Source organism: Lepidochelys olivacea (assembly GCF_965140295.1).
Source record: "Lepidochelys olivacea isolate rLepOli2 genome assembly, chromosome: 6".
Lineage (NCBI taxonomy): Eukaryota > Metazoa > Chordata > Testudines > Cheloniidae > Lepidochelys > Lepidochelys olivacea.
The window spans coordinates 22330622-22348175 of NC_140416.1; the positions used below are offsets into that span (position 1 = coordinate 22330622).

General features: G+C 42.9%; 1 long non-coding RNA gene across 9 annotated transcripts in view; it reads right to left on the minus strand.

Moving 5' to 3' along the window:
• The window catches only part of LOC311522041, a 92565-nt gene that overhangs the window by 16677 nt on the left and 58334 nt on the right, over positions 1 to 17554 (minus strand). For 5 of the 9 annotated variants that reach the window (XR_014712031.1, XR_014712032.1, XR_014712037.1 and 2 more), the window contains 3 exons: positions 14061 to 14239; positions 806 to 853; positions 639 to 672 (listed from right to left, as the gene is read on the minus strand). The exons of 1 other annotated variant lie outside the window; for it this stretch is intronic. This is a non-coding gene — a long non-coding RNA (uncharacterized lncRNA). The remainder of the gene's footprint in view (positions 1 to 638; positions 673 to 805; positions 854 to 14060; positions 14240 to 17554) is intronic. 3 more of the 9 variants (XR_014712034.1, XR_014712036.1, XR_014712035.1) reach the window with 3 other exon arrangements.

Sequence of the window (17554 nt, forward strand, 5' to 3'; positions counted from 1 at the left end):
ACACTTAATTTAATTGGGAATTGTTTAATTGGGAATTGTTTAAGAACACTTTACTAGATGACCAAAAAGCAAGAATAAAGAAAGAAGGACACATTGGTTAAAAAACTGACCTGGTTTAGAGGGGAAGTAAAGGCAGCTATAAAAAATTTAAAAAAAATATATATATAACAAACGGAAGAAAAGGCAAGTTGATAGTAATGAATTTGATTTTTTGACGAGATCACAAGTTTGGTTGATAAAGGTAAGAGTTGTTGATGTAATAGACTTCTGTAAGGCACTTGACTTTGTACCACAGGACGCTTTGATTACAAAACAGTAATGATATAAAATTAAAATGGCACACAGTAAATGGATTTGAACCTGGCTAACAGTTAGTTATCAAAATGGACCTGTAAATGGGGAATCATCAGCAAACAGTTATGTTTCTAGTGGGGGTCTCATAGGGATTGGTCTTGGCCCTACGCTATTTAACATATTTATTAACAACCCGGAAGAAAACTAATAACGAAGAGGAATGGTCATTGATACAGAGCGATCTGGATCGCTTGGTACATTGGGCACAAGCAAACACTATGTGTTTTAATACAGCTAAATGTAAATGTACACATATAGGAACAAAGAAGGTAGGCTATACTTACATATTGTGGGACTCTATCCTGGGAAGCAGTGACTCTGAAAAAGATTTGGGGATTGTGGTGGATAATCAGCTGAACATGAGCTCCCAGTGTGATGCTGTGGCCAAAAGGCTTATGGAATCCTTGGATAAACAGGGGAATCTTGAGTAGGAGTAAAGAGGCTATTTTACCTCTGAATTTGGCACTTGTGCGACGGCTGCTGCATATCATGTCTTGTTCTGGTTTCCACAATTCAAGAAGGATGTTAATAAATTGGAGAGAGTTCAGCAAAAAGACACAAGAATGATTACATGATTAGAAAACATGCCTTATATGATAGACTCAAGGAGCTGGAAGTCGAGGCTAGACAAATGCAGAATGGAAATAAGGCATAATTTTTTAATAGTGAGAGTAATTAATGATATGTCATTGAGTAGTTGCTGCATATGATCAAAATCTGTCAAGACCTGAGTTCATGTTTCTGTGTTTCTCCTGCAACAGTAACACCAAAAAAAAAAAAAAAAAGGTATTCTCACACTTTTTCATAGTGTGGATTATATCTTAGTGGATGGAATGTCTCATGGATACCTCCCTCCCACTTGCAATCATGTAACATCTACATTTGTACAGCATGTCTCTTTATATATTAGGGCTAATCAAGACTTTTTCCATGTAACGTTTCTTTTACTGGAGAATGCCAATTCATCCAAACCAAAACTGCAGGAAAGGGTCAGTTGTGACAAATTTCCTCTTTAAAAAAACGGTGTGTGTGTGTGTTTTAAAGGTTCAAAATTGTTGAATGTTTCAACATTTTATAAGCTAAAGGTTTCTGGGTTTTGGGTCAAAATGACTTTTTGGTTTAACATTTAAGTTAATTTACATTTTAATAAATATTTTTGAAAAGTTAAAATTGAAACAATATGTTTCAGCTGACCTGCCTCAATTTTTTTCTCAGATTTTCAGTTAGTGAACATTTGAAGATTGAATCTTTTCTTCCCAGTTCAGGATGGAAAACATTTTTGAAATCCAAGTGTTGCCAACTCTCCTAATTTCATCCCAAGTCTCATGATATTTGGTGTTTTCTCTTAAAGCCTCAATTCCTGGAATAAGGTTATTACTTGAAAATCTCAGCTTTATTTAAAAAAAAAATCTAGCCCTTCTGGGTGCAGAACAAAGCTTGATGAAAACCCTAAACACTCCAACACTAGGAGGAAAATAAAAAGGATCCTATTTTTGGCATATATTTTATAATGTAATTTAGCAGGTGATAACAAGGAGGAGAATTAGAACCATGTGATGATCACCTGGTCTCAGCGGACCACCAGTGGCTCACAGACTACACTGGGGGCACTACTGATATACAATATTGTAGGGAGTGTGGGCTGAATGGAAGCAGTTGTTTCTCCATCTGTGGGAAAGTTCTGCCACCCCTAGTTTCACTCCATTAAGGGGGTGTTGTATGAGACTGGCAGCAGAAGTAGCTCTCCTAAGACCAAGACATGCTGTACACGTTTGCAGTGATGTTTGTTTTGGTGAGACATGCAGTCTAGAAACCTTAACTCAGTGTTAACAATGTTTTGGGGAGAGGTGCGGGAGGGAATATATAAATTCAAGGAGTAAAAAGAACATGTAAGATTTATCATACCAGATCAGACTATTGTTCTGTTAGTCCAGTGTCTTTAGCAGCAGCCAGTACCTAATGTGTCTGACAAGGGTTAATGTTGGAACTGTCTAGAAGATGACAATTCCATTTTGTGGCAGCTCTGGACCTTTCTTTTCATTCCACATTGAAATGAAGCCAAGACCTTTTGAATGTTTTCATGAAAGCAGAATTGTGTCATAATCTTTGGTTTTGGATCGAAACTAGAGTTTTTCAATTCGTGAAGAGAGGTAGTGATGTCTCTTTTTCTAGCTTTGTGTTAGGGCACCAGCCTGGGTGATGGAAGACCCAGGTTAAGAGCAGTGTTTTTCATTCCAGATGACTCTGAATGAAGCAGAGCAGAGATTTAAACCTGGGTCTCCCATATCCCAGGCCAGTGCAACTGGGCTATAAAGCCTCCGGCTCACACCCCCTCTTCCTCCAAAACAACCTGCCAGAGGAAAACTTCATAGAAATTGATAGATCTCCACACAAAACCGCATGTAATGACAAAATGATGTTCCAACCAGCTCTAGTTAAAACTCCTCCAGTTCCCACCTACTTCCTTTATCAACTCCTTCTCACACCCAACGTACTCCTGTGGTCTGATTCCTCCCCCACAATATATCAGCCCTTTGGCTGAGTTCCTTGGCCTGGACTGCTAGTAAGTCCCCATTCTCTGTTCCTCACTTTATCGCCTCCCCTGGCCCTTTTTCTCTTCCCAGAAAGGATCCCTACTTTTGTTGATATTCCAGTTGTAGGATCTCAGCCGATGGGGCCCAGGCTGGCTGCAGTGGCATATCAAGTACACCATGGTGTGAACCTAGTGATGCCACAAAGATGAGATTTGAAGACAGCATCTAGCCCAGGAAATCATGAATGTTAACGGGGCTTTTTTGGGTCAGAACGCACCTTGGATCAAGTATCTAAACCTTCAAATAGGAGCAAGTTCTGTATAAGGGTTGGGTTGAGATTCCAGTTGTTCTTATTTTTGCCCAAATCACTATACATAGGTGAAAAGATTGTGCATTTAGCCACTGCATGAACTGTTCTGCTTGTAAGAACCATTTTGGGAAAATTATCCATGGCTATTTGTAAACTTGTCATTGAACTATAAAATTAGCTGCCTCCATCCTGATCGCATTATGTACATTAACCCCATGTTCTCACTCTCCTTTCTTGATGTTAAAGGAAGCAAAGAACTGCCTTGCAGTCTTGTGAAGCATAAGACATTTCAGCAGATGGCACCCTTTCTATACACAATTATACCTATCCAGGTGTGTGTCCCTAACTGTGGAAAAGGTCACATTTCGGCATCATTCGGTGACAGACAATGATTTTTAACCCAATTTTAATTAGACCGCTAACTTCCACTGCCAAAGAGAATAAAATTAAACCCCAAAGCAAAATAAAAGTGTGATGGACCTAGCCCTTTAGCAACACAATGAAGTGAACTGCATTGTCATATACTGGTCTATTTTACTATGTCTGTTAGGAATGGGCAAACTGGAAATGGAAAGCATAGACTAAAGCTGCACAAAAAAACCTTTTTGCTCTTTTTATTATTATTATTATTATTTATTATCCAAAAGTCTTTAAACCACCTACAGGTTCAAGTTCCAGATGAAGGCTGGGTAGAATGGAGGTCAGATCTTGGTTTTACTCCAGGGTATATACGCTTAACAGAGACCCTGGAGTAGTTCTTACAGGTCCTGCACCAGCACCATATATTAAGGAAGTCATCTGGAAGTGGGTGGGGGCACCCTGCAGTAGGCTGAGGTGGGAAACAGGCTCAGCTCCAGATGTCAATGAACCTTGGTTGCTTTATGGTTGGCACCAGATGAAACCGATAGTTTTGAATGAGTTTTGCTTTGCATTTTTGGAATTTGGTTTTAAAACTAGAGATAAGCTGAACCAAAACCAAGGATCCAAGCTTCATGCCTCTTTAATGGGGAAAACCAATCTACTGGATCCAAATACTCCAAACTGGTGGGTTCAAAATTTGTAGTGACTCAAAAATACCTTCCAAACAAGCTACAATGTAATTTGCAAGAATAATCAGAGGTTATGAGGAAATATTAAGAAAATAAACAGGAGGTTGGAAAGGGATATAAACCTTCATGCTGCAGGGCATAAGCTCAACTCTAACTTGTGGGGCTTAGGAGGAAACTGTCCTTGGGGGCAGGTCACCCCATAACTGCCAAGTGAAGGGTTTCTTGCACTTTCCTGTGAATCAGCTGGTACTGGCCAGGGTCAGAGTCAGAACACTGGACTAGATGAACCTCAAGTCTGATCCACTATGGCAAGTCCCAGGTTCCCATGTAACATATGTGCATTAGGGTCCTAACTGACTGCATACTCATATTATTAGCACCTTTCTCCTCCCTTTGCATGCCTCCCCTGCCCCCCGTGTTGTTGTCTCCATGTACTGTTCTTGTTTACACTATATTATAAAAGATGAATTCTTAGGGGCATGGACCTATACAGGGACTAAATAATAACATAAAATAAGCCATTGTTATAAATAATAATAAATACTATAATGATACACCATTAATACATTCAATTAGTAATAAACTTGAAAGACCATAGAATACCAGGGTTGGAAGGGACCTCAGGAGGTCATCTAGTCCAACCCCCTGCTCAAAGCAGGGCCAGTCCCCAGTGTTTGCCCCAGATCCCTAAATGGCCCCCCTCAAGGATTGAACTCATGACCCTGGGTTTAGCAGGCCAATGCTCAAACCACTGAGCTATCCCTCCCCCCAATCTTCCAGGTATTTAGAATCAGTTTTTGGATTCAGACCATTCTACACTTTTGCACTGAAAACTCAAATCCCAGACCTAGATCAGGATCAAGGGATTTGGTTGGGGATCATCCATACTTAAAAAAACAGAGTGGGTATAGGGTTCAGAAGCCAACCCATAAGAATAATTGAAACCCAAGAAATTGTTTGTATGAATTCCAGCAGAGCAGAACCACCAAGTTTCCAGCAGCTCTAATGCCTTTGAGGCAATCTAACCATTTAACTTCTTGTGTCACAGCAGCTTGGTTAGGCTCAGGGTGGAGAACAGCTCTGTAACCCCTACTGCCCTGTGGATTCTAACAGCCTCTGTGAAAACCTCACTGGTCCTTGACCTATTTTGCCTTATCAAAGCCTTTTAAAAATATCATGTGTATATTTATTTTTCTTGGTCTCTTTCTATGCCATGTCTGTATACTTAATATTTGGTCGCCTTCACCCCTGGGCACTGTTTGTGAATAAATCTACTTGTTTGTCTCATAACCTTTTGGCATCTAGTGTATACTACGTGGATAAGTCTCCACAAAATTATCATGCAAATCACTTGGCAAAAATGTCTTTGCCCACAGCCCCGCTTTAAGCCACCTTTATGTTTCCTTTATTCCGGGGTAATGCATGGGCCTGCTTAGCCTCCAGTGTAGGTTAGTCTCAGGTATCCTCTAAAGTATGCTCTGCTTCCCATGAGCTCCTGTTGGCCCTAGGAAGCAAAGAATGGTGAAATGCATGGCTCTCTGGCCATGTCCCCAATGCCCGAAGCTGGGAGCAGGGCTAATGTAGAGAGCTCATGTGAGCACTTCACCAGATGTGGTGGGGGATCCTCAGTGCAGGGGATATTCTCAAGCGGCTCTTTCTGCCCCCTTTAAGGCCCCTTTACACTGTGGCTCCTCTCTCCACACCCTTCCCTCAGGAAACTCTCCTTTTGCTTTTCTTCCTCCAAATCCAGGCCCTGACTGCTACCATGTGGATTCCGATCATGAGAGGTACATCTGGCTATGTTTGCTATCTTCTGGTGCAGGTCGCAAGCTCTGTAGTAGCTTGTCACTGGAGGCCAATAGCAGTGTTGCACTATTTGAGCCAGGGCTCTGCTTTGGGCGGACCTCTGTTTTGACAATTTAGTGCAACCAAGAGTATTTCGTTTCTTTACAGATTACCATCTACAGAGCAACTACTTCCACCTCTTTCCATCCTGGAGGAGGCATGCACCCTGAATAATATCCTGTAAGCCAGGGCATTAAATAGCTCCCAGAACTTCAGCATCCCACAGGGGCATGCTATCTGCTATAGAAACTGCCACTTCCCACAAACCTGCCCATCAAGCCTTTTGTTTCCCTCCACCCCTTCCCCAGTCTGCTTTTCCACTGGGAATTCTTCATTACAACTGTCTCTGTGGTACCTGGGTATGTCACACCATCTTTTGGAGGGGCTATATGGCCATCATACCTCTTACAAAGGCCAGCTTTTGAGTTTCTCTGCTGTACATTTCTTTAGGCTAAGAGCACTGTCTAGTGTCTGTTTAATTTGCCAAACTGTCACTACTGATCCCTCTAGCCTGCTCCATCCCTGTACTCTTGATAGTCACTTCTTCTCTAGTCCCTTTTGCTGCACCATCCAGCTTACATGCATTATTGGAACTGTCTCCTTGGACATCAAGTTATAGTTACCAAGGAAAGATGTACAGAACAGACTTCCCCTCTGTGCTTCACTCCCTGGGAGCAGAATAGTGTTATGAGATGTGGCTAATTTGTACTTCCGTATCTGGCAAATTCCGTATTGGTCAACTTTCTATGTGTGCATTTGCATTTTGTCATAAAACCTTTAGGAGTCTTGCTTACCATTGGTGTGGCAGGACTGGCTGACTTTATCTTAAGCTAATGCTTCCTTGCCTATGTCCAGACTTCAACAAGCCAGAGCTCTATCAGCTTTTCAGTACCAGCAATTCTGCTATAGGAGCTGGAATATTGCTCCCTGACCCTGACCCATTGATTAAAGAGCTTTGCCAAGCAGCAGAGCTTGTCAGAAAATGTACCTGTCCCCCGACTCCCATGGAAAATGTTGACAAAAGTGAAAAAAAATGTTTGTTTTCATAGACATTTTCATCAGAAAATTTCAACTTTTCATCAGAAAACCAAAAATGTTTCAGTTGTGGGACAAAAACTTAAAAAAAACTTCAAAAATTTCAAGCAAGGCAGATACTTTCTGCAAAAAAATTTCATTTGCCCCAACGTCCAATTTTCCAGCAAAAAACGTTTCAACAGAGACTTTGTGACTCAATTCTTCTCTTGGGATTTCTGTGTTGCTAATCCCAGCACTACCACCGGAAGGCCTTTGTGTTGGTGTCACTATTTTTGGCAGGATTAACTCCCAGACGACCTTGTGCCTTCAGCTTATCTGTGAGTGTGACGGGACCTCCCCCCCCCCCCCATCCCACTTGTGCAAAGGCTAGCTAGCATGCCTGCACTCAGGCAGCATCAATTAGGCACACCAGCAGAACATGGTTCACCTGGAGAAGTGGAGCTTAAAAGGATGAGACTGGCAGCAGAAAGTGTGCGTGGCGGGTGGGGGGTGGGATTTTCCCAGGAAAGGGAGGCTGCTGGGGACTTCTAGTGAGATCCAGTAGCAAGGGGCCTCAGTGAGAGGCAGCTGCTAACCTTTTCATTCAACCCCTTTGGTCTGGGGCAGATTGACACTACAAACTCAATATAAGCGAAGGCCCTTTAGGGCTGCTTCCAGCTGTGGGACTTGGGAAGTGCCACCAGGGGCGAGAGGCAAGGGGACTGTAAATTGGGCTCTGAAAAGGTCCATGAGTGACCTGAACTCCTGCCATGAACAGTCAGATTGCCCAGGAGTAAGGTGTCCCGTAGAGGCCCTGGAGCAAAAGACTCAAAAGTACTATGACCAACCCCAAGCTGCGGATCAGCAAGATGCTCCTTGTATCATGTGGCCATCTTAACATTCTAGCCTTCTGCAACATTCCAAGCATGCAATGGTGTGAAACGCATCTCTCCATGATTCCGTGCTTGGAAGTTGATGTTGTCCCCTGCCACCTTCTCAGATATGGTGAGGCAGCACTAATTAATTGGCTATCAGCCAGGTCAACAGAAGTTCCTTTATCACCATGTCAGCTGATCTCAGGTCACCAGTGCCACTCATATCCTTCCTCTGTCACTTCCCAGCCTCCTTCCACCTTCTTTCCATCTTAGCCTTGTGAGAGTTGCCTTTATTCTAAGTCCCTCAGGTGACCGATCATCTCATCAGTGGTGGTCTTCAAGGGTTATTTCCGACGGTACATCTCCTGTATGGGAGCAGGGGGGAATGTTATGACTTGGATTCTTCCTTCTCTCCACCACAAAGACCAGTGCATGGCTGCCGTTTTTCTCTTCAGGGCTGGAATATAGGGGTATTGTCACCTCAGACCTTTGATTAGATTGTTTCATTCTTCAATTGGCATACACTGGTTTTACTTGGGGCATAGCCTCAGCCAGTGAGTTAGTCTTTACTCTGAGTGCCTCATTGTATGCCCTCCAAAAGATGCATCCCATTCTTGACAAAGGCCTTCACTGCTATTGTTGCTGCAGAGTGCTCAGAAGGGTCAGAGGAACTAAAAGGCTTCAGAAGCTTGGAAGTCTGGCTGAGAGTGGACAGAGAAAGATGATCTCTGGGAGGGAGGGAGGGAAAGAGAGCTCCATAGCCAATCAGCATCAGGGCCTCATTGTGCTAGGTGCTGGTTATGCACAGTCAGGAGACAGCCCTTACCATGATGAGCTTACAATATAAAGAGTCAGGACAGACTAAGGAAGTATTATTATCCCCATTTGACAGATGGGGAACTGAGGCAGTTGCCCAAGATCAGACAGGCAATCAGTGCAGGGCCAAGACTTGAATGCAGGTTTCCTGTCCTGTGCCTTATAGACCATCCTTCCGCTTCAATCCAAGCTAATTTCATAGTGCCATCTGGTCCCCAAGAAATACTTTGGGATTTCTTACCATTTCAAATACAAAGATCTAGTGCAGGGCTTTGTTTTTAGCTAGGCGGCGGCGTTCATTCCATCTAACCCGAGGGGTGAGGCACTATATTGCTTCGTGCTCATCACCCAGTTGTGAACGTGTGAGGAGGTGGAGGGTCAGATAAAGCCTGGAAATGTGCCATATGTGGGACATGTTCAGGAAGCCCCAGGGATCACTGGAATTAAGCTTTAACATATTGTGAGCAAATATTGTCCTAGCCTGGTTCTGAGAATTCTCGGTGTGCCTTTACTTGTGGAATCAGAGGCATGGAGTGGGCACCCAGCCAGGTGCTTTGGCTCAGTACACTGGGGCTTGGCAGCAGGCTCTTTTCAGGGATTTGGACCTATGGCTTTAGCACCCAGTATCTTCTTCTGAATTGGTCTCCAAATGTAATCCATTAATTTAATAACAACATAGCCTCTTTGCAAGCTGCTGCCACTGCAAGGAAGACCTTGAAAGCCATGTTCCTGAAAAACAGCACTGCTCATAGGTGTTCCGGATAAGAGATTATGCCCCCCCATGCACACTCTTTTGGATTTGTTTTGACACCTCAAAGTGGAAAACTTAAAGGAACAAAGTGCCTTTTCCTTGCTGCTGAGCTGTATGTATTTGCTGTGGTCTGCCCACTCTACAGCATCACCATTGTCTCAGGGGGCCTGAGCCTGTTCGCGCTCCATCTCGGCTGGCCTATGGCAATTCTAATGGCTCAGAAGTGGCGTAGCTCCCGGAGCTGAACTCACAGGGACAGACTGAGCATTGCAAAGGAGTGGGAATTAAGGGGTGTCTCTCTTCCCCCACCCCGCTCACACACACACACACTCTCATAATGAATAACACTGCCAGAGAGGGCCTCTTCACCAGCTCCTCACTGGAACCTTTATTGCAAGGAGAACTTCAAGATGGAGTGGGGGGTATACTGAAGGCAGAGGGGGGATGGATCAAAGGCAGAGGAGGTGTGACCAGGGCAGTCTAGTGCTCAGGTGATTGTTGGTTGCAGCAACAAAGAAGGGAGGGTAGCCATGGGCACAAGTTAGGGGAGTCTAGCCTGTGCCAGATCCAGCCCCTGCCTGCTGCTGAATAGAGAAGGTGCAAAGCCTTCCATCTCGGTCCCTGCACTGGCCATAATGCTATATAACCCAAGGGTCAGTATGTGTTAGGTGTCCCCGTCTGTCCCTGATCCACAGAGAATGGGACTCTATTAAAGCTCTCAGCAAAAGAGGCTGTCTCTTTAGCTGAAGTCACAGATACATGTTTTTTTAGCTCTAGATGTCCCCAGTTCCATTCCTGGTGTCTGCCATAGGAAGATTGAAGTGCCTCCATGTCTTGCAGGCACTCAGCTACTGCATCATCTCCTTCCTTCTGCCTCTTCACTGGCTGGTGACATGAGGACGACTCAGGTGGTAGAATATGAAGTGAGACCAGCAGGAGGAGCTGGTGACTGTTTGGCGAGTTTCTAGGGCTCTAAGCCTTTCCTCCAGTAGGTGGAGCAGCACTGGCAACCAGTGCGAAAAGAATTGTCCGAGCTAGGTTCTCCCTGTCCCTCAGGGGGGCAAAAGAGGCTGGGGTTCTCAGTCTTCTCCAACCAGACACCTTTTACACAAAGGATCTGCTTCCTGCCAGCACCCCTTTCACATATAGCTGAGATCTAGCTGGGCCCCATCTCCCACTTGGCAAGGTGGGAAGGGCAGGACGATTGTGACCAGGCAAAGAACATCTGTTTCCCTCTCATATATTTTCATTCTTTGTTCCCCTGCTCCTTCTGTTTATTTCAATGGCTGTGTGCAATGAGAGCATCACAACAAAATTAAACCTTTGAAAATAGATTTGTTTAATTTCAGTTTTGAAAAACTGGTCCAAAATGTCCTTTTGGTTGGGTGCCATCTGTTTGCTGCTGTTGTTTGAGAAAGGGTAGCTTATTATGTCAAATTGGACCATTTAATTGCACATAAGACTGAAGAAGTGCTATTTTCAAGTGACCACCTTAAATTAAAAAAAAAATGTTGAAAATTCTTTCTGGGAAACCCAAAGGGTTGGGTATTTTGCCACAAAAAGATGCAAAATCTTGAAATTTGATTTGGAAACTGCCATTTGCTAAAAATTCCATTACAAAGGCCTGCAGCAGAATTGCAAGAAATAATTCTAAGGAAAGATCATGAAGAAAGAACATTGCCATGTTCACACAGCCTTACTTATTTCCCCCAAGTGAGGGTGCTTTGGTAGGTATTATTACATCATAAACAGGGTGAAGAATAGAACTGATTGAACTCTGCAAAAATAGTGATGACCAATATCTCTTCAAATTCTAAACTCCACTTTCCGTCAGATATGTTCAGAGCCATTAATATTCAGTCTTGGGAAACATTCTTCACGTAAAATGGTTTTGTTTGCTGGAATAGTGGTTCTTTAGTCTAATGCCTCTATTCTGTGTGCACAAAGGTACTGTGTACAGGTGGATGACACAGGGCCAGGTATGCTGGTTCCTCTTACACTTGGGGAACTCCCAACTAGCAGTTTAGGTTTGCTCTAGGGCCCAAAGCAGAACAAAGGGGACATGGTGGGGCTCAGACTGGAACTCCACGTGTAGAGAATATACAATACCCTAGGAGTCTGTGGAAAGTGTCTGAGGCTGAGAACCAGAAGAGGAGCTAAAGGACTTGAGAGTTGATATGGCAGGCTTTGTGGGTTGGTGAGTTAAGGCCAAAGAGCTTTATTTTTGAGGAAGGTAGGGGGTGGAACAGCTGTGAGAACAATTTTGCTGCTGACTGGTCTAAGGAATGTGTCCAAACAGCTTTAGATGTATTCTCCTGAGCATGCTAATTATAGTCACTGTCTGTTCTAACTGGTCCTACATTGAGTTAATGAGGACTATTCGTTCCCAGGGGATGTACGCTACACTAATTCAGAATGGCCTGAAGCTTGTTGATTACAAGAAAAGCTTTGTTAATCATTGTCCCCGGTCTGTGTCCTTTCTCACAGTCTCATGCAGAATATCCAGAGGAGGAGTGGAGATGGACATAAGTCACAGTAGCATGCCATGGGCTGGATAACCTTCTCCCATGGCAACAGATGTATGGCAGGGCCTTCCTGGCACAAATGACTGGCATAACATGGTGGGCAAAAATGGTGAGGAAGGTTGTTCTTGTGGTTAAGGTGTTGGCCTGGGCCTGAGGAGATTGAGCCTCAATTGCTGGCTCTGCCCTAATCTACCTGTGTGACCTTGGGCAAGTCACATGGAGCCACTCAGCTGTCCTGCATCCAAGAGGTGAGGTCAGGTGTTCAAAAGAACTCAGCTCCCATTTGGGCACCAAAAAAATTGGCAACATTTTCCAAAAAGTGCTGCAACTCCCTTTGTGACACTTATGGCCAGGTCTTCAGAGCTCAGCACCCAGTGGTCATTTATTTTGGTGCCTAGTTAGGAAAGGGGCTCTTTTGAAAATCTGTCCCTTGATCTTTCTGTGCTTCAGTTCCCACTCTGTAATGGGGCTAATAAATCCTTTCTTTCTCTCACATTTTGTCTGTCTTGTTTACTTAGATTGTAAGCTCTTTGGGGCAGACTGACATTTTCTGCCGGGTAAATACAGCACTTAGTACAACAGGGCCCTAATAGTGGTGGAAATCTCTATGCTCCACTGCAATATGAATATTAATAAGTGCATGGAAGCAGGGAGTGGGGGCAGTGGAAGGTCCATAAACTGATCCATGCAAAACCATCACACCTTCTGCATTTTCAGCTCAAGACAAAAACAAGAAGTGTTTTTCTATGCAAAGAACATATGTGAAAAAATTGTTCATCCCCCATCAGTGAAACCAGTAGGAGGTGGGAATGTTTTCACATAGCTCTGTCCACTAATAGTTGTCTTCTGTGTTAACTACATGCTCCCACCGGTTGAGTCAAGTATATAAATATAAAATATCCCACTGGCATGCGGCTGAGATCCCACTGAGGGACTGTCTTCTTCTCTTGTGGTGGTTTGTCAAAGAGCAGGCAAACTGCAACTCAAGTTATTGCATGGTGGTGACTGTTAGTGTGATAAAATAAGGATGTAATCCAAGTTTTAGATTAATGTTCTCCTTAAAATATTGAAGAATAAGGACAGGAAAGGAAAGCAAAGCAGAGGGAGGGCCAAGGAAGAATTTTCAGATGTTTTCAATTACTATAGGAAATGAGAGAGGGCACCTGGTCTAGAGGTTAGAGCAGGGGAATGGGAATGAGTTTGACAATACAGTGCTTACCTGCCTTTGAATGAAGCACACTTCAAAAGTGAGCAGGGTTGCTATTTTAGGAAAAGTTTATGCTAATGGTATGATCATTGACAATCACATTATAGGGATACATGATCAAGTAATAAGCATTTTGATGGCTCTTTACATTTTAAAGTCACTGTCCAACTACTGGCCAATTAAGCTTCACAATAGGCCTGATTCTCAGGTACTCTAAGGCCCCTTTACACTGCTTGGGTGGTGCAAAAGGGCCTTAAATTGGGAGTAAACCTTAGTGTAGCATATTGATATCCAAAGGCGCTATCTGGCCATGTGTTATTACTCAGGTGTGGAAATTCAGGCATAGACCAGTGGCCTGATTTTCAGAGGTGCTGAGCTATCCATGTTTCTTTTTTCTTTCCTCACATTGTCTCAACCCACCTCCTCTCATTATCCTTCTCCATCTCTTTCTCTATCATCTATCCTTCCGTCCCTACCTCTCATTCTCCTCCCCTCCACCTCAGTAACACTTAGTCCATCATGTTTCAAAGAACTATGCAAACCTTAACTAAAGAACCCTCCCAGCACCTCTTTGAAGTGTATAGATTATCCTCATTTTCCAACAGAAGATATGGACACACAGAATTAAGAGACTTGCCTAAGGCCCAAGAGGAGATCAGTGGCAGAGCTGGAATTAGAACTCAGGAGTATCTGCCCCAAAACCAGATCCATGCACTACACATAATAAAGCATTGGTTTTAGGATGTGGCACAAAGAACATCAGGGAAAGTTGTTACATACTTGTGTAACCCACAAGGGTTATTGCCTTCTAGTAGCAGGTCCACATAATGAGTCCATTATACGTGCCTATAATGGGATGTATTTCTTTATCTCAACTGATAGAGGCTCATCCTTTTGGTTTTGAAGGTCCTGCTTTCATATTCCAGTGATAGCTCAAGAAGGGCCAGTTGCACATGCTCCTGAAATGTCAGTTTTTTAAATGTTACTTTTCAGCCACTATACTTACGTTTAAAGCCACTTTTTACAATTCCAAGAGACCAATAATGTCCCCATCAGCTTCCTTTGGCTCCCTTCTCCTTGCTCCATTCTGCCTCCCTCTTTAGTTTCTTTCCCATCCTCTCTACTCCTTCTCTCGTTATCTGTCCCCCAACCACCTCATTCCATTCTCTGTCCTCCACCCCTCCTTACCAGTTGTCCCAATCAGCACAAGAGGTAGCTTTGTGCCATCTAGCCTGCTCTTATCTAGTCACAACATGTTCCCCTAAGGGAATTTTTGGCTTGGGATTGTGTGTGTGTGTGTGTGTGTGTGTTTTTATATGCTTTATTTTTATCAGAGAGAGGCTAGAGAGTACATAATGTCTTTAGGCCATGAGATTACATAGCAGATAAGGGACAGGCAGAAGTAATACAATCACTCCAGGCCATGAAGTTTATGTTGCTAACATGGAAAGCACTTGGAATGTAACAGGTAAAATTGCTTCCAACCCCTATGCAAGCATCTGGTTTGTGTCAACAGATCCAGATCCAAGTCGAGATTTCAATGTTAATGTGCTGGCAGCTTGGGGTAAAATCCGTGGCTTTCCCTCAATTTCTGTTCCTTGCCTGCTTTCTTGTTTCACTTGCCCTCCATTCTTTTCTGACTCTTCTCCCTCTGCTTCTCCTTCTCTCTTCACCTTTATCTCTCCTTCTCTGATTTGAAGGTATGGTTCTGTCCTTGGATTCTCAAACTCTCAACTCAGTTGTAACTTCCTCAGGGTAAGAATTTACTTGACACCTATAAAGTGCCAAGCATGCCTATGGCACTATAAAAATAGTAATACTAGAGCAAAAATAGTAGGAACGTAGTTGAGACCAAGAACTTTGCTAGATTCAAAAAGGGACTGGACATTTATATGGGTAACAGAAATATCCGGATTTATATAGTTAACACTCACAATAATTTTAGAAAGAGATTAAAAAAAAGCCTCTCATGCCACAGGGTTTAAGACCATCTCGGACTATTAGAGATTTGGATTATTCCACATCTGCCCAGTGTAGGGTCTTCATCAACCTTCCTGTGAAGCATCTGGTGCTGGCCAGTGTCAGAGATAGGTTACTGGACTAGCTGGACCATGGGTCTGATGCAGTGTGGCCATTCCGATGTTTCTATGCTCCTAGAAACAACGTGCTTACATCTGCGACAGAATTCTGTGTGTTTAAATTTTATGCCAGGCCTCATAAGTGGGTCGAGCAGCAGAGGTTCAACATGTTCTTATGGGTTAAGGATTACTATGTTTCCCCAATATTGTGAGATGACAGATTAAATGGGGCAGTCCAGAGTACTCCAAAAATGGTGTGCAGAGTCGTGGACATTAGGATATTAGGAAAAACTTTTTCACTAAGAGGGTGGGGAAACACTGGAATGCGTTACCTAGGGAGGTGGTAGAATCTCCTTCCTTAGAGGTTTTTAAGGTCAGGCTTGACAAAGCCCTGGCTGGGATGATTTAACTGGGAATTGGTCCTGCTTCGAGCAGGGGGTTGGACTAGATGACCTTCTGGGGTCCCTTCCAACCCTGATATTCTATGATTCTATGATTCTATGACATTCCCTTAACATTATATCAGACCAGCACAATGTCATCTCTCATTGTGTTGTTAAGATTGCTTTGCTTTGTGAAGCAAAATCATGATGGTGTGAGGATGAGTTTGTTTTCTTGTGACCAACATAAAAATGGCCCTTACTACTGCCCATCATCTAAACTAAGTTGGTAGGTCTAATATTCTTCTAAGCATGTCAGATTTTATAGTGGCTCTTACAGGACCTGATCCAGTGCCCCCTGAAGCCCTTTTGATCTGGTTGACAAGGAGAAATTGTGGTTCTACTCCACCAGTATCCATCAAATGCAGTGATCAAAACTGACTGCTGTAGTAGAGATAAAGTCACTGTCACCAAACAATGTCACAGGATCAATGTGTCTCAGTTGAAAAATATTGCCTTATCTCAGGTTCTAGTTTTAATCTAGCTTCAGAAAACTGTGATCTTGTAATGGTGATGTTCTAGACCCCTTAGACATCCTCTCTCTCAAATATGCAATGTGTATTTTCCAGTCACCAAACTGGCTGATTTGCATGACATTTAAAATATATTGTATATGTGATGCGTCGGCATATTCTGTCATAAATATGTATTAACACAACCAAAAATTACATTTAGTGACAAGCTAAGGTTTCATCACACCACACCCTGCCCACCAGAAACCTTAAAAGCACAGAAATATGAAGTTAGGGGGAAAATCTCTAGCATTTTTTGCTTGCCGCCTTCACATCGCCTACAATGCTATTAATAATGCACTCCTGCACTCCATAAGGCATTCACATCCAAATTGCACTCTCATACAAAATCTTAATGGTGAATTTATAGATTCAAAACATATTGTGCCACATGAGGAGTCAGCATATTCTATAATAAATTATGTTAAAAAACTAAATTAAAAGAACAGTAAGGTTGCAAAGATGAGTGCTCAAGAGTTAGGAAATGCCAGGCTTAAGGTTGCTTCCTTCTGTGTATGCATTATGTTACGGTCTTTAATTACACAATCACATGCCATTTTTTTCCACAGGACTCCTGCCTTATTTAGCAAATGGGTAGTTATTCAAGACTTTTTTGTGCTCTGTGTTCACTATGTGGCCCCAGGCCTTATTTTCTTTACACTGTCCAAACTCTGCACTGAATTATTCATTTCCTTTGTGGCATTTCTATGGTGCTCTCACCAAACTATCAAAATGCATTGACCCTAACATTAATTAATTTATCCTCACAACAGATCTGTGAGATTAGCTGTTATAATTTTCCCCACTTTACAGCTGGAGAACTAAGGCACAGAGAGATTAAGGCAAAAATTATCAGACATTTCTACAAATGTTGCGTGCCCAATTGGAGACATGCAGGCTTTTATTTTTCAGAACACTTAGCTTTTTGATAGCACTTTCTGCGGTCAAAGAACAGCTCCCATTGACTTCAGTTACAGCTGTGAGTGCTCAGATCCTCTGAAAATCTAACCCTATGTATTCTGGGCACACACAATTAGTGGCTATGGACAACCTTAATTCTGGCACTTCCTACCTTCTGAGTACTTGACCTTGCAGTCTTAATGTTCTTTTAAGGTAGTTTTTTATACAATATATATTAAAGGCAAACAGTTAGTTTACTGTAACGTGCAGTATGCACAGTTAAAAATCACAAATAAGCAGGAAGTTAAGGTGCCAACAGCAAGGTTAATTCAACAGCACCATAC